Here is a 26,896-nt window from a genome sequence, read left to right on the forward strand (position 1 = left end):
CCATTACTGTGCACTGATAGTATCTTGATATTTCTCAAAAGAGAAATAGGAACAAATAAACATTAAAAATCATTATGTGCCATAAATATGGAGAAAAGTACAAACCGTATATCTTGAGAAAATATGTAGCAAATAGATGATAGGGTGATAAGCACTGTAGAAGTGGATGACAGATGCAGAGATTGATAGATAGAAAATCTGCCCACTATTACATTTTCAATACATAACACTTAACTCCTCAAAGTTTCTGTGCACACAAGCAGAAGAACCCTCAGCTTAAGGGCATCTATGAATTTTTAGTGGTCTGGGCAAATATTTCAATTCAAAAATACATGTCAAGTATTGTCCTACCAAGATGTAAAATACTTTAAATTGCTTGAGAGAAGATGTTTCGCACAAGACAAAATAAAGTTATTATAATGATTTGCTGATATCCTATATTCTTTCTGGTTATTAGTGTATGAAGGTATACAAGCATCTGCAAAAGACTGAGAAATAAATATGTACCTGGCCTAATGCAATAGCTGTGTTTCAGAAAACTCAAAATGAATCAATTTCTTTGTAAATCATAGACTTATTTTCAAATGCATTGCAAGCTTTCTATTTAAGGGAACTCTGCAGTAACTCTTACAAAGAATAATTCAAAATAATCACTCTATTTTATCTAGTTATTTCCAAAGAGAGAAGCTAACTAGATATGAAGCAGGCCCTCACAGGTAGCCAGCACAATGATGGAATAAGCATGCTAAGGTTTTCATCCTTACTTGGAAGGTCTTGGCCCTGCCCATACTTCATAGTCATTTGGACAACTTATTTAAAAAAAAAGTCCCAGATCTCATCCTAGACTAATTAAATAAAAATCTCTGGACACCAGCAAACTATTACATTTAGAATAGATAGATAGTAAGTTCCTACTGTATAATACAGGAAGCTGTATTCAATCTCCTGGGATAGACCATGATGGAAAATATTATTTAAAGAAAGAATGTGTGTGTGTGTGTGTGTATATATATATATATATATATGACTGGGTCACTTTGCTGTACAGCAGAAATTGGCACAACACTGTATTTACTATGTTAAAAAAATAAACAACTTTCAACTATACTTAAAAAATAAATTTTTTAAAAAAGAAAAATCTCTGGGCATCAGTATTAATAATATTAACAAGAGCAGTCCCTGTGAAGTGGCTACCAAACTTGAAAACAGTGGGTTCAAGGGAGTTTCTGTTGTGGCTCAGCAGAAGCAAATCCGACTAGGACCCATGAGGGTGCGGGTTCGATCCCTGGCCTCACTCAGTGGGTTAAGGATCAGGCATTGCTGTAAGCTGTGGTATAGGTCACAGATGCAGCTCAGATCCCTAGTTACTGTGGCTGTGGTATAGGCTGGCAGATGCAGCTCCCATTCAACCTCTAGCCTGGCAACATCTACATGCCACAAATTCAGTCCTAAAAAAAAAAAAAAAAAAAGCCCAAAAAGAAAGAAAGCATTTAGTTTGAGAGAAGACATGAAGAGGAGAATTAGTGACAAAATACAACTCTTGGAAGGAGTTTTGGTCTAAAAGGAATAAATGAAGTCATCATTGGAAGTCATCATTAGAAGTATATTCATAGACAAGAAAAGATTTTATTTGGTTGATTTCCAGTTTCTTGTGTTTTTGAAGGTGAGAGAGACTATATATATATATATATATATATTAAGTATAATCCAATAGAAAATAAATTTATATCAGAGAAAGAAGAGGAAATTGCTGCGGTGCTGGCCTTGAATAACAAGAGGAAATGGGATGTAGCATGTGAGGCAGGAGCTAGACTCACATGGGAGCAGGACAGTTCACCCCTAGGAGAGGAGGAAAGACAGGTTATGTGGGCATAGATGGAGGAAGCAAGGAGCTCTGGTGGAGGAAACACACAGAAGTTCCCTCTGATAGCTTTTGTATTCTCAATGAGAAAAGAAATGTCATCAAGTGAGAGTGAGAAATGAGGATGAGATATTGCAGATCTGGAGACAGGGCAGACGTAAAATAACTGCACAACTAGATGGATAGAATGCCTACAGAAATGTCATCACATTGGTCTGTTGTATCTGAAAATCAATGCCATGCAAAAGTCAAATGCATTATTCTCACCTGCTTTGATCTTGAGTCCATGCTGGGTCCTAATGACCATCACCTCCTCTGAGAGAAGGGTAAAACCACCTCTCTCTAGTTCATTCCATCTTCCCAGAGATCAATAAAGCTTGCCACTTTCTAGTTTGCAAAACATTTCTTCCCTGTTTCAAAACTTAGAATGATATTCGCTTTTCTCCAGTTTGCCAGTTCCTAGCCTCCAGAATTTCTTCACAATAAAATCACTGAAAATTGCTCAGTAATCTCATTTTTGAGGACACTCAAGACCCCCTCAGTATAATTCCATTGAACCAATACATGTAAACTCATTTAAAAATACCAGGAGCTCCAATTCTCTACTGGAAACATAATTCAGCATTGTGAGAAATCTCTAACCTAAATGCACTGACTTCTATTCTGTCAGCTTGACCTGTTTCACATCTAGTAAATTCTGTAGCCTGACTTTATTTCTCAACTCTTAAATTATCTGACAGTCCATGAGTACTTGTATGTTCAAAGATTAATTTAGATGAATGTACTCTTATCAAATGAGTGAAAGACTGGAGTCAGACATTTGAACTTCTGGAATACTATAAGGATTTCAGAGACTAAGAACCACTTATGCTCAGGAGGAAAAAAATCATGTTATTGTTTTCCCCTAAACATGTCTCATCCTTAGTTCAAGCTTCTTTTTTGTCAGCTCTGTATTTACTTTATTAAACTCTCAAAAATTCCCCTCAGTCTCTTTTATCCTTCAATTTATCTGAATATTGCTTCCAAAGCTCAACTTTCAGACAGTATTGTTTTGTTGATCTCAAGGTGATGTGGAAAGCATGGGGCATTTGATTCTCCACAGTTCAAGGGTTCTTCAATATCTGCAAATCCATCAGTGTGATACACCACATTAACAAACTGAAGAGTAAAAACCATATGATCCTCTCAATAGACGCAGAAAAAGCCTTTGACAAAATCCAACACCCATTTCTGATAAAAACCCTTCAGAAAGTGGGCATAGAGGGAATCTACCTCAACATAATAAAGGCCATATATGACAAACCCACAGTGAACATCATTCTCAATGGTGAAAAGCTGAAAGAATTCCCACTGAGATCAGGAACAAGACAAGGAGGTCCACTCTCACCACTACTCTGCAACATAGTTCTGGAAGTCCTAGCCACAGCAACCAGAGAAATAAAAGAAATAAAAGGAATCCAAATTGGAAAGGAAGAAGTAAAACTATCCCTCTTTGCAGATGACATGATACTATACCTAGAGAATCTTAAAGACTCTACCAAAAAACTGTTAGAGCTCATCCATGAATTTGGCAAAGTCTCAGGATACAAAATTAATACACGGAAATCGACTGCATTTCTATACACTAACAATGAAAAAGCAGAAAGAGAAATTAGGGAAGCAATCCCGTTTACCATCTCATCCAAAAGAATAAAATACCTAAGAATAAACCTACCTAAAGAGACAAAAGACCTGTACTCTGAAAACTATGAGACACTGATGAAAGAAATCAAAGATGACACAAATAGATGGAAAGACATACCATGCTCATGGATTGGAAGAGTTAATATTATCAAAATGACTATACTACCTAAGGCAATCTACAGATTCAATGCAATCCCTATCAAATTACCAAGGACAGTTTTCACAGAACTTGAACAAAATATTTTAAAGTTTGTTTGGAAGCACAAAAGACCCAGAATAGCCAAAGACATCCTGAAAAAGAAAAATGGAGCTGGAGGAATCAGACTCCTGGACTTCAGACTATACTACAAAGCAACAGTCCTCAAAACCATATGGTACTGGCACAAAGACAGACATATAGATCAGTGGAACAGGATAGAAAGCCCAGAATTAAGCCCACGCACCTACAGCCAACTCATCTACAACAAAGGAGGTAAGAATATACAATGGAGAAAAGACAGCTTGTTCAATAAGCAGTGCTGGGAAAACTGGACAGCCACATGGAAAAGAATGAAATTAGAACACTCCCTAACACCATATACAAAAATAAACTCAAAATGGATTCAAAACCTAGATTTAAGACCAGACACTATAAAACTCTTAGAGGAAACATAGGCCAAATACTCTCTGACATAAATTACAGCAACATCTTCTCAGATCCACCTCTTAGAGTATTGACAATAAAAACAAAAATAAACAAATGGGACCTAATCAAACTTAAAAGTTTCTGCACAGCAAAGGAAACCCTGAACAAAATGAAAAGACAACCCACAGAATGGGAGAAAATCTTTGCAAGTGAATCAATTGACAAGAGATTAATCTCCAAAATTTATAAATACCTTCTGCAGCTCCATACCAAAAAAACAAACAACCCCATCAAAAAATGGGCAGAAGATCTAAACAGACAGTTCTCCAAAGAAGATATACAGATGGCCAAAAAGCACATGAAAAGATGTTCAACATCACTCATTATTAGAGAAATGCAAATCAAAACACTATGAGGTACCACTTTACACCAGCCAGAATGGCCATCGTCCAAAAGTCTACAAACCATAAGTGCTGGAGAGGGTGTGGAGAAAAAGGAACACTAGTACACTGTTGGTGGGATTGTAAATTGGTGCAACCACTGTGGAAAACAGTATAGAGATTCCTCAAAAAACTAAAAATAGAACTACCATTTGACCCAGCAATCTCACTTCTGGGCATCTACCCAGAGAAAACCACAACTCGCAAAGACACATGTACTCCAGTGTCCATTGCAGCACTGTTTGCAATAGCCAAGACATGGAAACAACCTAAATGTCCATCGACAGAGGAGTGAATCAAGAAGATGTGGTACATATACACAATGAAATATTATTCAGCCTTTAAAAGGAATGAAATACCCCAGCATTTTTAGCAACATGGATGGACCTAGAAACTCTCATGCTAAGTGAAGTCAGCCATACAATGAGACACCAACATCAAATGCTCTCACTGCCATGTGGAATCTGAAAAAAGGACAGACTGAACTTCTTTGCAGAACAGATGCTGACTCACAGACACTGAAAAACTTATGGTCTCTGGAGGAGACAGTTTGGGGGGTGGGGGGATGTGTTTGGGTTATGGGATGGAAATCCTGTGAAATTGGATTGTTATGATCATTATACAACTACAGATGCGATAAATTCATTTGAGTAATTAAAAAAAATAACACTATCCATTTTGGGGGGAAAAAAAAGACACTTGGGAACCCACAAACAGACAAAAAAAAAAGGATAATTAGAGGATTAACATGCAGTAATAAGAATAAGATTTCTCTCCCAATGCTTAGAATATAGTAAGTGCATCATAAATACTGGCTCTGTTCCTTTCTTTTTCTCTCCTGTTCACAAATTGCCCTACCCTTCCAATAAGACAAAGTCTTACTGGGACCAAGCCTCGGCACTAAAGAGATTAAGGACCTCCACATTTCCCTGGACATGTAAACTCTGGGATTTTGGCCCATTCTCTGCACACCTGGGGACCTCAGCAGACCATCCGGGCAGCTTCCCGTGGTGCTGCTCCATCCACTCAATGATGATGCTACCTGAGCACCTTGTCAGCATCGAACAATCTACCAGCCAACCAGTGCTGAAGAGGCTTTAGAGACCTGTGACCGACAGTTTTTAAGAGCTTATATGGCAGCTTCCTTTCTACCTTGTTTTCCTTTTGGGCCTGATGTTCTAACCTTGCAATAGAAGCACAAGCTATAAATCTAAAGAGCACTTTTTTTAAGATATAAAGAAAAATTGGATGTAATAAATAAGATTGTGAAAGGCTTTATGTGAAAAAAAATTGAATGTTATAGTAAAAGAAAAAGATATTTATGTATGTACAGTTTGCTGAGCCAAGTTTTGTTTGTATCAATTTCTTTGCATTTATTATAGATACTATGAAATTAAAAAACAAAAACAAAAACAAAAAAACCAGCCTGGGAACTTCCATTTGCCATTGGTGTGGCCCTAAAAAAGACACTTTTAGACCAAAAAAAACAAACAAACCAAAGTAACACTTTTTTTTTTAAATTTGTTTTCCTGCTGTACAGCATGGGGACCAAGTTACACATACATGTATACATACTTTTTCCTCCCATTGTTGTGTTGCAATGTAAGTATCTAGACATAGTTCTCAATGCTACAAGTAATGCCTCTTTTTTTTCTGGTAAATGCAAACAATGAGCTCTATCATTTTCCTTCTTGGCTACACTTCATATTATTCTCAGGTCAGAGTGTACTTTACTTGTGCATATCCTATGCTAATTTTTAAAGTGGTTTTATATGTTAAAATATCATTAATTCCCAGATAAAGAGATAAAGATTAAAATACAGACACAGAGAGACAAAAATTGACAGAGATAGATATAAGTGTGTATGAGTTCAGCTAAAGATATTAGTATGTTTTTTTAATATATACAATTTTACATATATACAATTTTATCTAAGGTGCAACAGCTCAGTATGAAGAGTAAGAAAGCAAAATCTGATAAGCCAGAGAGATAAAACCCCAAACTCTCATTCAGGAGTTTACTCAATATATAGTGGTAAAAATGTGGCTTAAATTCTCTAAGCCTCCCTTTCCTTTGCCTGTAAAATAGTGTCTTCCCTGCAGAGTTGTTGTATTTAAGAAGGACATTTAAAAATCCTGGCACATGTTAGGTTTCCAGTCAGTTATTGCTATTTTTGTTATTATTCTCAGAAATTTTGCTTTTTCTGTAGTGCCAGGCATTTTTAATAGCAATAGTAAATAAAAGTCTGCTGAGTTGGATTTTGGTATGATTTGATCTTGTTAATAGTAATGAGTAAATTGGCAGGGTTGATATTTTCAAATTTTAAAAGATGCCATATTTTGACTGAGTCTTATAACATCTGTGGTAAGGCTGCAAAAAGATTACTCCAATAGATAAGATTTTTTTTTTTGACTCGCACATCAAATGAAATATCTGTGTGCGATTACATTGCTGAGGTAGTCCATTTGCAAGCATATGTGGAGTTTTTCACTGCAGTGCCCCAACATATAAATCAGTAATACAGGTAGGGACACCTACAAACAAAGTCTAGCTTCTGGTACAGAGTTTTCATTTTATATTTTCTCTCCTTTCTGTCTCTCTCTCCACATATATCTTTGTTTTACTATTTTTGTACTACTTAATTGTTGACTTTTCTATATTTTTTTCCATTTTTCTAAGTGCCGGGTAGAGTAGAGTCTAATGAAAAGTGGGCAATTTCTTATCATTATATCTTCTGTTTTCCTTTTCATCAATAATACGTTTGCTAAAGTAAACACATAATAAGAATGTATCTAGTTCGTGTCACTGAAGCTGACTATGAAGGAACTTCCACGCCAGGAAAACAAAAGATTTTATTGCCCTGACAGGTAGAGAGACTGGAAGAATCAAAAGCTGCACTAGATCTAGAAGAATTACCTCTAAATTGATTCCTGAAAGAAAATCAATTTCCTAGCCTTTTTACATGTTAGCAAGCTAATGGAAAGAAATAAGCTTATTTATTTATTTGAGTGATATTCAACCTAATAACATTAAAGGGGGCAAATAAAGAAAACCAAAGAAGAAAAAATCCAGTGTGATTTAAAGTAGTTAAATTTTTGAAAAGGTGTTTTGTTCCGTCTTAAGGGAAATGTTTATATTCTCAATATTGATGGAGGATTTTTTCACATGTATATTCATTTGACTTCTATTTCATAATACTTTGGATCAATAAATATTCTTCACCTAGAATTGCTTTCAGAAAGTAGGAGTGCACAGTTGTCATTTTTGTCCTTTTTATAAAGTGAAAACATAAGCCATGCTTTTTTTCTTTAATGCACCTAAAAAAGCAAATTCATACAATGCCAAAAAAAAAAAAAAAATCCAGACTTATATAATGTATATATCCTAGAAAACATTCTTTAGCTCTCTGACCCTGGAAAAGATACTTGACTTCTGTAAATCTTAACTTTCTCATCAATAAAATGGGAAAATAATAATATCCACACTGCCAATTATTTTAAGATTTAAAATGTGAATTTCATGAAAAACTAATGGTGAATATTCTTACAAGAACGGATCATGAGTATAGCTGTTAAATTCCCCAGGAGTGCATACTACTTGTTTGTCGTTTTGGGTGTGTGTATGAATAGCTTCAAAACATGTATTTCTAAGAGTTTTTAGGTCTTTGTCAATAAGAGTTATGAAAAAGGGACTTATAATAGGTTTTCCTTCAATTAAGGAAAAAGCTATCATTTGCCTGAACCATGAAAATTCTTATGAAGCACTGAAATATGTATGAAGAAATAGCAACTCTAAAAAAATAATACTAACAAACAGGGATTTGCTATGTCCAAGTGCTTCATATATGTTATACCATAAGTGCTAGATACCCATTGGGGGATTGCTGTTTAAAAAGTATTCTTAATTACAAATCTGAAGCTAACATAGATTATAAAATGTGTTCAGTGCCCTGTAGCTAGTGATTAGCATGTATGGTACTTGAACTCGAACTCCTAAATTCAGGATTGAGTTCTTGACCACCATGCTGCCACTATCTACACTTAGGGTAGGCATAAATAAGTCCAAAAAAATATTTCAGATCGGCACAGTGAAGAAGAAGGAGGAGGAGGAAGAGGAGAAGAAGGAGAAGAGGAAGAAGAACACAAAAAAGAAGGAGGAGGAGGGGGAGAGAAGAGGAAGGAGAAGGAGGAGAAAGAGAAGGACAGGAAAGGGAAGGGGAAGGAGAAGGAGGGTGAAGAGGAGGAAGGAGAAGGAGGAGAAGGAGAAAGACAGGAAAGGGAAGGAGAAGAAGGAGGAGAAGGAGAAGGGAGGAGGAAGGAGAAGGAGGAGAAGGAGAAAGACAGGAAAGGGAAGGGGAAGGAGGAGGAGGGTGAAGAGGAGAAAGGAGAAGAGGAGGAGGAGGTAGTTCCTGTAAAAAAAAAAAAAAACCTCTAAAGAAAACTCTAATTTATACCTATTTCCATTTTTTTCTCTTTATTATACAACTAATTATAAGTCCATTCCAGCACACATCTCTTCAAGAAAAATTTTCTGCCAAGAATGCCCTGTGTGACCTCAGAACCTAAGAAGATTTGAGATACCAAGAAACATCTGATGATGAAAACTGAGGAAGGACTATAAATTCTCAAATCCAATCTTTAACATAAAACTATTTCTCAAAGTTTTAAAGTCCTCACTACAGAGAGATGCAGTTCTACAAATTAAAATGTCAAAAGTAAACTATACTATAAAAGTGTGGTTGAATTCAAAGACTACTCCAAATTCAATAGGTTGGGAAACAAATATGCCTTATGATGATTTAATATGAATCAGCCCACCCATTATCAGCAAAATGAAATAAAATAAATCTTATTTTTAGTAGATGAAAAATTAACAGATTTTTCTTCATCAAAAAGGCAGGAGAATCTTAAGAGAGCTAAGCTGTGGGCACTTTGTTACATTAAATTGTAAGCAGGGTAAAATTGTATGCTTGCTAGGGAATTGTATCTTTTTTTAAATTTTGAACAACTCTAAACTTACAAATCATGTATATTTAAGTGACATGCTGATAATATTTGAGCCTATGTAGTTGAGCTTGCAAATCAGTGAATTGTGTACATAATGGACAATTAGGTGAGCACAATTAGTGGCTGCGCTTACCATCTAGGTTTGCATGCTTAATCTCCACACTTGTATGCCACTGAGAGTGGTTTACACACACACATAAATACATGTTTCCTGTATTTTTATACTTATGGTACAGATAAATAATCCCCTTGTACATATTTCCTTTGATGTTAATCTTATTTTCTGTATTATTATATATGTCCTATAAAACCCCTAGGTAGTTGGGCTATGCATTACTTGTCCATTTCTTTAGTTATAACTATATGGCTTGCATCAAACCTGGGAGCACATAGATTAAAAAAGGAGATCAGTTTTCTACCTTTTGAGCATACTGTCTGGTTTTTCCAATATCCTATACATTTTTAAATATATAGAACAAAATTTTTAAATGTAAAAAGAAATGGGGTAAAGAATAATATGATATATACTTTCTTTAACTTCCACTTCTAACATATCTAATCCTTAAATTCACACTTTGTATATCCATTTCCATTTGGGAGGAGACCAATTGGGATCATTCACCATCAAGTTTACAGAAGAAGAAAGTGAGTTTCCATAAGTCCATGTGTTTTTCAAAAGCCACTGCATTTCCCAACTTTCTGATATATCCAATAGAAAAGAAAAATATGTGCTCTGCTTATTCATACAAATGACCAGACCTACCTAGGATTTCAACTCAGCCCTTCACGAGCTTCAACCCGACTTCCTCTGGTCTTGGCTAGACATTTCTATTTGGATGCCTCTTTCTTCCTATATCCATTTCCCTTCCTGACTTCCCTATACCATTCCTGAGTCAGTCACACAGAAATGACTCTTCCCTTTGATACTCTCATCTGATCATCAAGAAGCTCTTTCCATTAATTCTTCATTACACTTTTCTCACTTTGCATCGTTACTTTCCACCCACTATACATTACATAGATTTACTGCAAAAGTAGCCCACTGGTGTTGTTGCCTCGAGTCCTTGATTCTGAAATCCACCACACACTGCATCATATGACTCACTGAAAACTCTGCCTTGATTAAATATCTGTATCTGTCCATTGCTTAATATACCAAAAGAAATTCATCATAACAAATAATCCTTGAGATCTATCTAATATGGTACCTGGTACTGTGCTAAGTATGTTGCATTAGTTATCTCATCTGAGCTTTACAATAATCGAATGGGGATGTATTTGGTTAATTCTCTTTTATAGACAGAGAAATTAACATTTTGAGACACTGATTAATTTGTCCACAGTAACGTCATTAGTGGATTGAGTATTGACACACAAGAAATGTGATTCTAGAGCTCAAAGTATTAACTGCTACCCTAAACATATGTAAGGATGTTTCCTGTGAACCTCGGTGGCAGAAGAGAAAGCTACTTGTAAATGACAGGATAAGAGGTGGAGACAGCATGAAAAGGCACCTTCAGTCCTCCAGAGTTCACATTTTCAAGAGAAGTAACTCAGAGAATTATGAGTTGCTTTCTTTAAATATTTTCCATCTTTTGTCTCTGTATCTCTTTTTGTTGAAATAGACTGTGGCTTCTACTGTCTGGAAAAGTAGAAGGAGCATAATGGGTTTCCAAAGGAACAGCAGTTTGGCTTGTGAAAAATTTAACAAAATGCTATAACTAATAAATGGAACCATCACAGCACAAAAGAAAACCAGTTTGTTTTCTCTTCTGCAAATGCAACAAAATAGACTTTCAGTGGATTTCCTTCTTGAATCTTTTTGGTACACTACATTTGGTGATCAGTCAAGGAAGGGACACAAGTACTTTTTTTTTTTTTTTTTTTTTTTGCTTTTTAGGGCTGCACTTGCGACATATGGAGGTTCCCAGGCTAGGGGTCCAATCGGAGCTACAGCTGCTAGCCTATACCACAGCCACAGCAACATCCAATCCCAGCCATGTCTGTGGCCTACACCACAGCTCACAGCAACACCAGATCCTTAACCTACTGAATGAGGCCAGGGATGGAATCTGCAACCTCATGGTTCCTAGTTGGATTCGTTTCTGCTGTGCCACGATGGGAACTCCAACAATTACTTTTAATTATGTACAGAAGAATAGAGGTAAGAGTTGCATTTCAAAATTCTGTTTGGTGATGCAATTTGTGTCAAAGCGAAAGCCCATGACACAGACTGAAGGACTCTGGGAAATTCAGAGGAAAAGTAAAAACAGTATGCAGCAGTTTTGGTTTTATGCTATTTTTATATTTGAAACCAATCAAGAAGTTCAAATTTTTTCTTGTCCAGTGTAATGAGACATCGGAATCCTGAAGGCATCCCTCTACCCTCTCCCCGGCTCATTTATCAAGACACTGAGAGGCTTGGTGATTAATGCTGGATCCCTGGACTTCCCCACACAAATTCTGTTCTTGTACTTGTTAGACTTCCTTGACTGTAAACATCAAAAACCTGTGCAAGTTAACTTTGCAAGAGAATTTATTAGAGCAATTGTGGGGAGCTCAAAATGGCAAGGAAGCTTGAACCAGGCTGGCAGTCAGCTCAGCATCTGGTCAGCAACCAGTCAGCTTTGGGCACTGAGGCGGCAGGACCACCTTGACCTTCTCTTCAGGACGCTGCAAGGAGCAGGTGAACTCTGACTGTCTTTGACATGCTTGTGACATCTGGTTCTAGATTCAGAGCTCCCCCTTTGCTTCCTCCCAAATGTGATAGATTTGATCTGGGAAAAGTCTCATCTTTTGACTAAGGAAATGCAGTGACCTTCACTCACAGACCCAGCAGGACTGCAGACTAGAGAGAGGTCATTTTTCAGAGAGAAATCAAGGGACTATCTGGAAGGGGAAGGGTTGGTGGGCAGCAAAAAACCAAAAGGTGAGCTGATATAACAAAAATTGTTGCAGAATTGCAAGTTTTTTTTTTTTGTAAACAAGAATTTAAGATTCTTTCCTCTGGAAAAGAGAAAACCATGATATCTATTCACTCTGGTTTTTCAAGTATTCATAGAATTATTAAGAAGAGATTGACCAGTTGTTCCCCAGACTTGAATAGGAGTTGAACAGAGTTCAGCCAAATGAGCCCTGGTTCAATTTAAGCTAAAATGTAAGTACAATCAGTTGCTCATTAGGCAAAATTCCATTCTGATGAAGGGGGTCAAACAATAGCTAGTGAGTGAGCTTAACATATTATCCACTGCATTAAAATAAATAAATAAATAAACAGGGTCTGTGATCTTCAAGATATATTGGAAATTAAGACCAAAATTTTAATTTCAGGGTTAGGAAGCTGAGATCCAGAGAATTAAAGTGACTTGCTCAAGGTTGCAAAGTTGCTCAGTATCAAAATCAAATCTACTACCTAGCTTTTCTAATTCATAATAATATCCACTCCTCCCCACTCTTTTCTTGGACGGCATATGTTCTGGTTAATTTAGGCACTTACTAATTGACTATAATTTATTGTATTTATCTGTCATTCTATTACCTACAATTTTATGGTTTGGGATAACTTTGTAATTTTTAAACTGCAGTATATCATCAAATCAAATTGCCATTAATTGTAAGATGCACCACTAGGAAACCAAGCAAGATGCTGGTAGTCAAACTGGGACACAATGCTTTCTTACTACTTTGGATTTTTATTTTATACTTAAAATAGTATTTTATTTTATAATTAAATCATATACTTAAAATAGCTCTTTCAGATTCATTTACATATGGATTTTTATCGTGTATTGTTGTTGTTTATATGGTAAAAGGAAAAATCCAAGCCAAATGTATTGTATTTTATTTTTTATTTTTATTTATTTATTTAATTTTTTGTCTTTTTGCTATTTCTTTGGGCCGCTCCTGCGGCACATGGAGGTTCCCAGGCCAGGGGTCCAATCGGAGCTGTAGCCACTGGCCAACACCAGAGCCACAGCAACGCGGGATCCAAGCCGCGTCCGCAACCCACACCACAGCTCATGGCAACACTGGATGGTCAACCCACTGAGCAAGGGCGGGGACCAAACCCACAACCTCACGGTTCCCAGTCGGACTCGTCAACCACTGCGCCATGACGGGAACTCCCCAAATGTATTTTAATAAGAGCTTCAAAAGTTTCGCACATGTAGAACCCAACTTTCTTGAACTACACTTCATCTTGGAGTTATAGATACCATGTTATACAATATCAACCTCTCTGCTACCAAGAGCACTGGTGATGCAGCATTTTCTCCAAATTGTCCCCAGCCTTTTCTTTCAAACTGCTAACACCCACTCTGCATTCATATTCCTTTCTCAAATAACTTATGGTTACCAAAGAGGAAGGGTGGCAGGGAGGGATGGATTGGCAGTTGGGGATTGGCAAATGCCCTTTTGCCTACAGAATGGATGGTCAATAGGGACCTGCTGTATAACACAGGGAGGTCTACTCAATGTTCTGTGATACCCACATGGGAATGGATATGTATGTCTGTATGGCGGAATCATTTTGCCGTACAGCAGAAATTAACACAACGTTGTAAATCAACTATATTTCAATGAAATTAAAAATTTTAAGAGTCCTAATGGTTTTTGATTAAAGTGTCAGGAGGTGGCCATTGTCCAGCCATGCCACGGAGAATAACAATTAAGCTCAGACATGGGCACACAATGACCCCCTCCTTACAGCTGCTACCAGGCCAACAGCAATTGTAAAACTCCACTGAGTACAAAACATATCCTAATTTCAAGCTGTGTTAAAAATGTGGGGAAAAAATGTATATTAGAACCAGCCAAATGTAGTAAATTAGTGGGGTTTTTTTTAACCTTAGCCTTTAAAATGAGTATGAAGAAGTAGTTTTCACTTCGTTATAAAATTTGCTAAGCTTTCCTATACAATTACCTATCAGCAAATGATGTATTATTACGCAAGTAAAGGAAGAATTTTATGGTTATTTCCAGCTGATATTCATGGAAAGAGTGGACAGGTATCTGTAATATTCTTATTCCTCAGGCTGTGCCATGGATGTTGTTACACATGCACCAGCCTCCATTTCATGGGATCGAAGAGTTGATTTTCAATTTTCTGAAAAATTCAGAGTTTTCAAAATTTTAATAATTCTGTTTCCTTTTTTTAGCTCCAAAATTTTCTTTTACGGGGTCATATGGAGAAATTAGCATTTTCTGAGAGAGCAAACTGGATTATTTGACACACATGCAAGAAAAGTTGCACCCACAAAACTGGGGATAGTTCTACTAGCTTCCTAAGAAAAGTGTGGCATTGTTGGTGGTGGTGGGATCCATGCAGCCACCACAGCAGAGCATCGCCTGGGAGCTTGTTAGAAATGCAGACCCCAGCTCATCTCAGACCTAAGGAACCAGAATCTTCATTTTACCGGGATCCCCAGGGAGACACAGGCACATTAAAGTTCAAGAAGCTTTTGTCTAAAAGACGGGCTGTTCAGTTAAACCTGAGTACACATTCATGGGAAACTTGAGTTGCTGTAACTATTTTATTGCCATAGCTGGCACAAGTAGCTATTAGGCTCCAAGGCATTTCTAGTCTGACTGTTTATTCCTGGCATTCTGATCTTCAGAGTTGAATCAGGAAAGAAAAGGAAGGAATGGTTGGTGAAGGACATAAATCTAGACCAAGGTGACTGACCCTCTAAGGAGGAGCACAATAAAAAGGTAGAGGCTGAGCTAGAGGAAAAACCCTTAGCTCAACCGTCATCTTATTTAACCAATATTATAGAGTACACTGTCCATGTATCTCTCTACTTATCTAAAACTCACCCATCTTCTCATGCTTTCTCTCTCTCCTTATGAAATCTGTCTAAACCATGGATTCTTTAACAGGATTCAGGAGTTCAGGGATAACTTCAGGAAGACTATAAACCTAAGGTGGTATATTTTAAAAATGGGATAGGGACATATGTTCATTTTCATTGGGAAAAAAAATCCCATTCTCTTATCCAAATTTCAAAAGGGAGTTCAGTCGATCAATTAATAGCTAAGAACCACTCATACTCTAAATAATTCCCATCCACCATCTCTTTTATAGCCATTCCTAGCAACTTTTGAGAGGACAAAAAATCATCCTAGTCCATTTGGGAATGGGTTTTATGAGCCCACTAATACCCCCATGCCATTTTTATGCTGTCATATACCTTCTCTCAGAAAAGACAAAAACCAAAAAACATGTAGAGACAGGAAAAGTTCCTCAGTTGAATATAAGAGGCCTTTGCTTAACTAATCGTGGCGGCATCCCTTCCCGTCTTGCCATCCTCCTCTCCTTAATTCTTTACATTTGTCCTCTTTCATTCTTCAAGGATCATTGTTGCTATTCCTCCCTCAGGGTCAGCTCCCCTGTGATCTTCCTGAAGTGTGTCATAGATGTGAAAAGCTATTTGTCTCTATCTACTTGAAAATCTCATTCAAGAAACAGCAAAGAAAGGTCAGGACTGGCCTTCGCCGGCTATCAGAATGTGCACCATTCCATCACCCTTAGCCCAGGGCCCCACAAAGGGGGTGATAGCCTTTAATGCTTTTGAAATCATCAAGAGATATCAAAGAATCCACTTCCAATCCTGTCTTTATAACCAGAAGCCCATTGATCAGTGTAGGTAAAGGGATAGCACATCAAGGGGGAATGGCATTTAGAAAGTATGATTTGATCCATGTGGCCGAGTGATCACGGCAAGCTCGCATCCCACCTGAGCTGGAGAATAAATCTATAGTGCTGTTAGCTCTGAAATATCTCATTCATCAAATGCAGGTAAGAAATCATCTCTAGTTGCCATTAATTATCAAATCCGTTGAATTAAGTAACTACTTCAGCTGTGCAGCGAACCATGTATAGAGTCGTACAAGTGAGAGAGCAATGTAGCCACAGGAATCCAGCAGCATCAGCTATCTAACTTCAAGCCCCATGGTCCCAAACATTTTGCCCCTCTGGGATTCAGTTCATCTTTAAAAAAACGACAGAGTTATATACACATTAGAATGGAGAAAATCCAGAACATTGACCACACCAAATAGTGATGAGGATGTGGAACAATAGAAACTCATATGTTGCTGGTGAGATTGCAAAATGCTACAGCCATCTCAGAAGACAGTTTGGCATTTTCTTATAGAACTGAACATATTCTTAGCATCCAGCAGTCATGCTCCTTGGCTTTTGTCCAAAGGAGCTCAATGCTTATGTCCACACACACACACACACACACACACAACGCACTTGTATATTTATAGCAGCTTTGTTTATAATTGCCAAAACTTGGAAGCAACCAAAATGTCCTTCAGTAGATGAATGGATGAATAAACTGTGTTCTAACCAGACAATGGAATATTATTTAGTGCTTAAAAAAAATGAGCTCTCAAACCATGAAAAGACATAGAGGAAACAAATGCATATCACTAAGAGAAAGAAAAGCAATCTGAGAAGGAAAACTACCATACAATTCCAGCTATATGACCTTCTGGAAAAGGCAAAACTATGAAGATAATAGAAAGCTCATTGGTTTCCAGAGGTAAGGGGTAAAGAGTAAGAGGTAAAGGGGGAGGGGGGGATGAACAGGCAGAGTACAGACAATTTTTAGGGAAGTGAAAATACTCTGTATGACGTTAAAATGATGAATATGTGTCATTATGCATTGGCCCAAACTCATAGAATGTACAAAACCAAGAGTAAGCCCTAGGGTAAATTGCTGACTTTGGGTGATTATGACGTATTAGTGTGGGTTCATTCTTGGTTAAAAAAAAAAAAAAAATTCCAGGAGTTCCTGTCTTGGCGCAGTGGAAACGAATCTGACTAGGAACCATGAGACTGCGGGTCCCATCCCTGGCCTTGCTCAGTGGGTTAAGCATCCAGTGTTGCCGTGAGCTGTGGCATAGGCTGGCAGCTGTAGCTCTGATTCGACCCCTAGCCTGGGAACCTCCACCTGCCATGGATGCATCTCTAAATAGGAAAAAAAAAATTCTAGCAAGTGATGTTGACAATGAGGGGGGCTATCTATGCATGTGTGGAGGCAAGGAGTATATAGGAAATCATTGTATTTTTTCTTTCATGTTTATTGTAAACCTAAAACTGCTTTTAAAAAATAAAGGCTTTTTAAAAAATAAAGTTGGGTGAACTGATCTCAAAAAAGACAGCTTGAGGTAAAGTTTGAAATCTTAAACTCCGGAATCAGGGAGACTTGGGTTCAAATTCAAACTCTGACACTCACTGCCTCCTGACCTTGATTAAATTACCCAATTCCTCCAAGCTTCTGTTTCTTCATCTGTAAAATGGGGACAATAATTGTTTTGACCTTAAGAGGTATATAATTTAATAATGTGGTCAGAACTCCAAGGGTATTTTTCAGTTTCTAATTACTGAAAAATACTTTCGCTTACTTGAAACTATTATCCCTACTTGTGTTATTGTAAATATTAATTGAGATAACCGGTTAAAGTACTTCAAAAACTATACATTATTGTATTGGTGTGAGGAATACTATTCATGTTATTTTACCCTTCTCACTTTTAGAGGATCTAAATAAAAACAATCCCTCTGATAATGTTTCATTCTAAATATCAAATTGAGTGGCAAATTTAAAACTAAGAAAAAATAACCTTAGTTCTGGTAAAATTTGATTATATAGAGGAGATTTAAGAGACTATGTCTCTAAAAACCAATTTCTAAAAACAAGTACAAATCTCAGAAACAACCATTATAAAAATCAGAATGACTAGTGCAATTAAATTATGTTAACCCAAAACACTATTAGCTGAGATGGAGCTTGTTTTCTATTTTCAATAGAATTAAGATGAATCATCGAAGGTTATTTTTATTAGGCATAAATGAAGATGAAGATTATTTTTATTAGGCATAAATATTCATCAGACTGCTAAATTACAGGTAAAACAGTACCAAACCAAATGGACCAAATCAATTCTAGAAGATCTGAAATGATTAACAATGACACAAAATAGAGCTAAAGAAATTTCATATCTCATCATTTTTATCCCTTTTTTCCTAATAATTGAGTTTTTTTCCTTTCATTCTTCTTTTCCTTATCATTCATTTTTTTCCCTCTTCAGGCATTTTAGGCAATACACACATTCAGAAAAATGGTCTGACTGTTTAGAAACCAAACACTTGTATGAAGTTGCCAATTTCAATAAATGTCCGTGTTGTTTGATTTGGAAGTGCTTTCTATCCACTTAAATGACCTCTTCCGTGATTAAAGTTTTTGAAAGTAATTCATTAATAATAGAAAATTTTCAAGACAGTTAAAAATAACTTCTTTGTTTCATGCAATTTCATATTCTTGAGAGTCCTGCTGATAAAGCGTGAGAAAAGGAGACTTGGAAAAGGAGCTCATACCTACATATTTTTTTAAACCACTAAGGTACCACTTCACAAAAATGATGTTGACCTGTCAGTTATACCTTCTTTTCTCTGTGGGTATGACTCCATTTTGCAGGGGAGATATACATATTGGCATGTATTGAAATAGTCTGAATCAAATTATCATCTAGTTGAGATGGGGATGTAGCAAGGGGATGTCTCCATGACTCAAAATTCCACAGAGAGGAGCCGCAGTGTCAGACTTGTGATATGGTGTCAAGATGAAATATGCTTTGAATTTTATTAATAGTAGGGAGCATATCTCACTGCTCATTCAAGTGTCATGCGAGAACTAGGTGAGTGTTGCCAATATAAGTGGATGGAGATCAACACTTTTTTGACACTCCTGCTACCAAGTGCCTATGAAATGTTTATACCTATAATTGTGTCAAATTATGCTAATTGAGTACTGGAAAGACACTATAAGTTGAAGTATTCAGAAAGTGTATTTCTCAAAATCTCATGGGGCTTTTCAAATTAGGTACTTGGGAGACCTTTTAACCTCTCCCAAGTACTGCCAACGTACAATGACTTAAAGTATCATCTTGGTTTTAATTTAATTTCTAAAAGTAAGTATCAGGAAAGCGAATTCATTAGAATTTTTTATTGTATACTATATATACACATACACATATATATATACACATATACGTGTGTGTGTGTGTGTGTGTAGTATAAAAAGTTTCACCATCAGTAGTTTTTTGTTTCTAACCCAGTTGTATTAGTATCAATTAGGAATATTTATTTTATAGAAATAAGTTAGGGACTTTTATTTTTTTTATAGAAAGTTTGTGCTTATTATGAAAGATACTCCAAGCCCAGCTCAGGGTTTTTAACAACCTCAGCCACCAGTAGATGCTAACAATAAATCAGGTGTGATTGTGCATCAGGAAGAAAATGAAATAAAATATTGCTTCCAAGAAGAGATTTTTTTTTTCCCCCCTCTCTCAGGTCGAAATAAATAGGGATCTTTCTGAATGTCATTACAGATGAATACAACTTCAATGACTTCTCAATTTTATGTGAGAATATTCTACTTTCAGGAAAATAGATAACAATCCTTGAGTTCCCAAATTCTGACCATATTCTATTAAAATCATTTTTTCACTTTTCTGTTAAACTGTATTTAATCCTTTGTGTCAATGTGCTGAGGAAGATAGTAAAGATATATCTGAACTTTGCCTTAAACTTCTTTAATCTTTTTTTAAGCTCTCATTCATGTAACACAGCTTCAGCAATCTGATTTCAACACCCCATCTCCCAGGGGAAAATGCTAAGATTTCCAAGTTCAGAGACCAGTGTAAAGCTGGTTCTCCTCAACTAAAAGGTATTTAATTCTCACCACAGGTTCTTGACAGTGCCTCGTGGAGGCTTTTCAAGTCTTTTGAGTTCCACTGGTAGTAAAGAGGTCTTTTGTACCGGCTAAAGGGGTCCTAGAGCTGAGGGACTAGTAATGGCAAGATGGCACAGGTGGTCATAGGGAATTTTTATCTGGTGTGGAAAACATCAACCCTCTTTCAAGGCAGCATATGCCGCCAAGAACACATTTGCCCAAAACTTTGTTCCCTGTGCTGGCAACGAGCACAACTTAGCAACGAGTTTTAAATGCTGTTGTGTTTCCCAGGCCCTTAAGGACGTGGGACTCAGCTATGGAAGGAACCAACTGATAGCACACCTTCTGCCACATCCCTTTCACTTACTACAGCACAAATGGGAGAATAAATCTCTCCACCAATACTTGCTTGCAGGCCGTAGTGTCTCTTCCTAACTTTTGTATCTTCTCATCCAATTCTGGGAGCACTCGCCAGGGTGAGGTAGTTCTGAACAATGTTGCCTGTAAAAAAGAGGCCCCATCGTTTTTGACCATTCTTCACTGTTTCTCTTCAACATCCCTCAACTCCGGGAAAACAGAAGTCACTTTATCTCATGCCCCTCTTTGGTACGCTTCTAATATTTTGCATGAGAAATTATGCATTCCAATGGCAATGATATTCCCATGCCTAAGGAGATCTGCTGGCAGATGGAGAGCAAGTCAGAGTTCTCTAGGGCTAAAAAGACGATTAAAACATCTAGCCCAGATTGGTGGTGATTACTGTCTACCAGTTATTCAAAGGCTTTATGACCCAAGCTGACAGTAGCAGTCCATGCTATGGCAGCAAAACCAAATCACAATTGAAGTGCATGCTTGATAAAGAGGATTTCATTTATGTGAACAGCTTTAGCAATTAGTTTCCTCTAACAAAGAGAGCAAGAGATTCCACTTTACTAGCTTCATATGACAAAAATGGTGGAATGATTTTTTTAAAACATCAGCCCTTCAGAGCAAATATAAAAATGATTGCCATTATCATGCATAGTATATTGAATTGCAAGATGAAGCATCCTACACAGGAGCTAAATTAAAAGAATACCATACTATACTAGAAAAAAGAAATCCGCATACTTAACATCTAAATATAGGTTAGGTTCCCTTTTCCTGAAAACCTTCTAGCCCATAGGAGAAAATATTTGATAGTTATTCTTACAAATTCCACTGCTAGGAGACGGTTTCTACAGCACAGAAATGACCATCCTCACTAAACTAGCCTTTTCTGCCCTGCTCAGCTTTTCCCTCTTGGAACCTGTAGTCTTTTCTAGGAAAAAAAAAAAAAAAAGAGTTTTGTTTCCCATTGTACTTGAAGTCAGTGGTAGTTTTAAATAATTAAATTTTTTGACAAGCATGTTGTTTCCTAGCTATCTTTCTTAGAAAGGAAGAACCAGGCAGCAAAATATGAAAATTGAAATAATTGAAGTTATTTTAACAGAAAATTTGGACTGCTATCTCAACTTTGTAAAAATTAATCTTCACTACCATGCCAGAAAGTAAGAAAATACTTAAAAAAAAAAAAAAACTGATGATAGGAGTATCTTAAGGGGACATAGGAGCTCCCAATGGCCAAAGGTAGAACAATGTGAGCAACCAAAAAAAAAAATATTTTTTTTTAAGAAGCCCAAAAAAAGGATCCAAGTTTCACCATCTTCCTGCTTTGCCATTATCAGCAGCCTGGACCTAACCCTCTGGCTCAGCAAATCCCGTCATTGTTGCAAGGAGGCTGCGGCAGCTCTGAGTTTCACATCCTCAGATGACATGATTCAGCAAAACAAGGAAAGAGTCCACAGTAAAACAAAAAATATAAGCAAATTTTTCAAATGAATGTTTAAAGGTAGCATAAGATTATAACTCCAAACATAAAATAAATATCCATCAGCCCATATTAATACAAGTGAATGACTGAATAAATAAATAAATAAATGTAGAAGAAGTCACAAATTTCCTATGCAGAAGTATTCTAAATAGTTTGTGTAGATACATCATTGTCAAGAAAAAGTTATTTTTAATGCTATGCTTAACTTCTCGTTCCATGTTAAGTGTGGGCTGCTCATAGTGACTTCCTCCTCAAGGTACAGTGTGGAAAGAGGGTAAAAGAGTAGCTTTACAGTGTAAAAACTTCCAAACACTACCTCAACCAGGTGACCAAGTCAACAGTGATAAACCACAGTGATAGCATATACCATTGACATACTGTGATGCAAATGGCATTTTACCTCTGTGGTCTTCCTCCCCAAAACCCATAGCCCCAGTCCAATCGTGAGGAAAACATCTTACAAATCCCTATTGAGGGGCATCTCACAAAATGCCTGATCACTACTCCTCAAAACTCTGCAGGTCATCAAAAACAAGTGCAATGTGAGAAATTGTCACAGCCAAGAGGTGCCAAAGGAGATACCATAACTAAATGCAATGTGCCATTCTGGATGTGATCCTGGGACAGAAGAAGAATGGTAGGCAAAAACTAAGGAAATCTGAATAAAATCAGGCTTTGGTTAATAATACTGTATCAATATGCAATCATTAATTGCCATATTAATGTAAGCTGTGATAATAGGGAAAACAGTATATTTATGAGAACTCTCTGAGACAGCTTCACAGTTTTTCTGTAAATCTAAAACTGTTCTAAAATATTTAATGTCTACCATCCTTGGAATTTGTCTTGCTTTATCATAACACTGGCTCCATCTTACCTAAGCCAATTTGCTTTCTATCACAAGATTCACACTCATACGTACACATATAGAGATATTACGGTATCATAGTCCTTTAGCCCTGTTCATCCTGTCTTATTCTCCCGACCCTTTTGAAGTTAGACATGATCCTATTACTTGCCTTGTCCAATAAAATGTGAGGGGAAGTAAAATTCATCACTTTGAGGCACAAGGTGTTACTACTAAATTCACTGCACTCCCCTCCCCCAGAACACAAGGTAGAGAGATAGAGAACCTCCATAACCTGGCCACTGAGTAACTACAATGAACAGAACCCTACTCCCTGCACTGGACGAGAAATGGAGTTTTATGTATTTAGCCAATGAGAACTTAAGAATGTTTGTTGCCACAGTATAGCTTGGCCATCCAAGCAGATACACTTAGGTACATATTATCTATCACTTGATAACACAGTGACTCTCAAAAAGGCCCAGTAGAAAGCGAATTCCTTGTTATCTGCAAAAGTACTGAATCACTATGCTATACACCGGGAGCTAATACAATATTATAAATCAACTGTACTTGAAAGAGAGGAAGGAAGGAACCAAAGAAGGGAGGAAAGGAAGAAGGAAGGAAGGGAGGAAAGAAGGAAGAGTGAGGAAGGGACCAAGAGAAGGAGGCAGAGAGGGAGAAAGGAAGGAAGAAAGAAAGGGAAAAAACATTTGGAGGAGATGAATAGCTTCATGGTATAGATTTGGGTGATGGCTTCACAGATGTATACTTATCTCAAACTCATCAAGCTCTATACATTAAATATGTACAGATTTGTGTATGTTAAACCTCAATAAAGTGGTTTATAACAAAAATGATTGAATGTAATGAAGTAAAAAGATCTTCTAAATACTGACAGCTAGTAGACAAAGTTTTCATGTTTTGGACTTCACAATGAGAGAGAATTGTGAGGTTCTAGAGGGAAGAGCACTGCGTTATCCTCCAGTCCTTCTCCCATATCTGGTGCACACTATGCACTACATATGGAATTTTGTCCCCAGATAGAAAATAAACATGAAAATATTCCCCCAAAATGAAAAGAAGCTTACTTGCTTGTGGGATGCCTATTTATCAAAATGGGCTTAAATTATGGGAGTAAAACAGATATTTTAGGCAGAATTAGAATAGGAACGGGAATGAGTCTTTTATTTATTGGCTTACTGCCAATTTAGAATTTTAAAACTTCTCAGTAATTCTCTTACATTATAACTATGGAGATTTATTTTCCGTTATAAAGAGGAAAACCACTCCTATTGTAGTCAGTGCTGGATTTTATAGGTAGTTTTGGGGTTCAGTTCTCTGGGTCTAGAAGTAATTTGAGAGGTTGCTTTCTTTTGGAACCACTCTTAACATTGGTTCTCTTTTCGTTAATGACAAAGGACAAGTAAAGTGGCTAATAATTTTTAAGAGAAAATAAATGATTCACAAAAAGAAAGAAACTTGAAAACACATCCCATAATAAAGCAGTGGGAAAATTCATTTTTTATCACATAACTTTAAGAGGAAAACAATCTTTTATGATCCTTATACATAGGTTACTTAGATATTCCTTCCACACTGATGTACATTAAAAAACATAAAAATTGTTGTAGGGAAATAGACTAATGATCCTTTTGAGGAGGTATAAAACCACCATAATGCACTTGATAGTGTGAGACTCTGGGGTATCAAGAAAGGATAATTCCTTCATTTCCCCTCTCGGAGTTCAGTTTATGCCAGAAGCATTAGAATTTTAAAACTTCAGGGCTCTTAACCAAATGTGAGTCATGGCCATATGTTTCCACCTTCGATGATGTCCTCTGAAACCAAGGTCCAAAAGCAAAATTTGTTTTATTTAAAATGCATTCGCGGGAGTTCCTGTCATGGCTCAGCGGAAAGAAATCTGAATAGTATCCACAAGGACGCAGGTTCAACGCCTGACCTTGCTCAGTGTGTAAAGGGTCCGATGTTGCTGTGAGCTATGGTACAGGTCACAAATGTGGCTTGGATCTGGTGTGCTGTGGCTGTGGGCCAGCAGCTACAGCTTTGATTTGACACCTAGCCTGGGAAATCCCATATACCAAGGATGCAGCCCTTAAAAAAAAAAAAAAAAAAAAAGACAGTAAAGTTCATTTACCAATTTAGAGACACTAACACATTTCTTCACTAAGCGTACAAACATCACTGTGCCTGAGAGTTTAACCATTGTCAGGTGGACTGCACTGTCATAAATAGAATACAAGGTCTGCCGTATTATTTTCAAAATACTATAGACAATTAGTCTATTGCATAGACTCTTAAATATTTGCAGCATATGATAGATTTTTCAAAAGAGTACATTTTTAAAATATATATTTTATATTATATATAATATTCTATAAGAATATCACTCTGCTTAGCTCAATAAACTTCATACATCAATAAGTCTTACAGAGTATTTTGGTTGCTTCTCTTAACAGTAAATTCATCACCTAATACTTATTGGAAATAGTGGAAGAAACCTTGAAACTGCTTGCTTATCACACATACCAGCTTTACCATATCATCATGGCTGACACAGAATAAAGATTGGAATGGAATAGAAAAGTCTCCCAAAGGAAGATGGAAGACTTATAAGGGGTCAGATAAAGAATTGATACCACTGAAAGATACAATTTTTACTATGCTACACAGAAATATACATAACACAAATAAATTTTACTAGGACCATAAAGATAAGTGAATTGTGTTTTGGTGGTAGGATTGTTGGAGTATGGTTTTTAATGCTTTAAGACAATCACTAATAAAGGACTCTAAGGAATAAGTTGATCAACAAGGGTAGTAGAAGAAAAATGTTAAAAAGTAAGCAGAATATTCAAAAGTTTAAACATTTTCAATTTATTTTCCTTAGCACTTTAAACTCTTTAAAATACCAAATTGTATTTTTTTCTCCACAAAAATCCATTTAAAACCAAATGCGTGACACCTAGAAATCCCACTGATCTCATCTCTTCTTCTGAAAATTTTCAGATGTATTTTAAATAGCTGGGGCCTTGATTCTAGAGTTGGATTTATAATTTGCAACAACACACTTCTCCTTATCACTCATAGGAAAATCATTTCCACAATGACTCAGGGACACTTCTCCCTCAAATCATCATTTCTGCAGCATTTACGTAAAAGATGCATGGTGTCCTCTCTTTATATGTTAACAGAATGACCAATAGGCCAGCAGCATGAGCCAATAAAGTCACAGTCAGAGGCTGTGTCACTGCCCCAGTGACCGCAGAGAAAATGCTGAGGACTTCCTTCACAAGTGGACACAAGAGGACTTCAGGGCAGAAGCAAAAGTCACCAAGCAAATGTGGCTCATCAAGAAAGCAGGGGTACTCTGAGATGAAATTATAAACTCAGAAATTCACTAACTATAGACTTCAGACAGCTTGCCTCTGGGGTTTTCATCAAGCAGGGCAAAACCTGTGTTAGTCTTGGAGATTCCTGTGGAATAAGGAAGTATCTTGCCATTCGTTGTTTCAGTTACTGATGTTACCTAAACCCTGTTAGACATTTTAATGTTTTATGAAAAAAGTACCTTGGACGGTCTACTGAGATTGAATTCGTAGTTGGTAAAATGCAATGTCTTTAAAGACTTTTAAATACTCTACCCTTTGGACACTGTAATGGTTAATTTTGTCAACTTGAGTGGGCCAAAGAGTGCCCAGATATTTGGTCAAACATAAATCTGGGTGTGTCTGTGAGAATGGTTTTGGATGAAATTAACATTTGAACTGGCAGACTGAGAAAAGCAGATTGCTCTCCTGAGTGAGGGTGTGCTT

The sequence above is a fragment of the Phacochoerus africanus genome, chromosome 8 (genome assembly GCF_016906955.1).
Source record: "Phacochoerus africanus isolate WHEZ1 chromosome 8, ROS_Pafr_v1, whole genome shotgun sequence".
Lineage (NCBI taxonomy): Eukaryota > Metazoa > Chordata > Mammalia > Artiodactyla > Suidae > Phacochoerus > Phacochoerus africanus.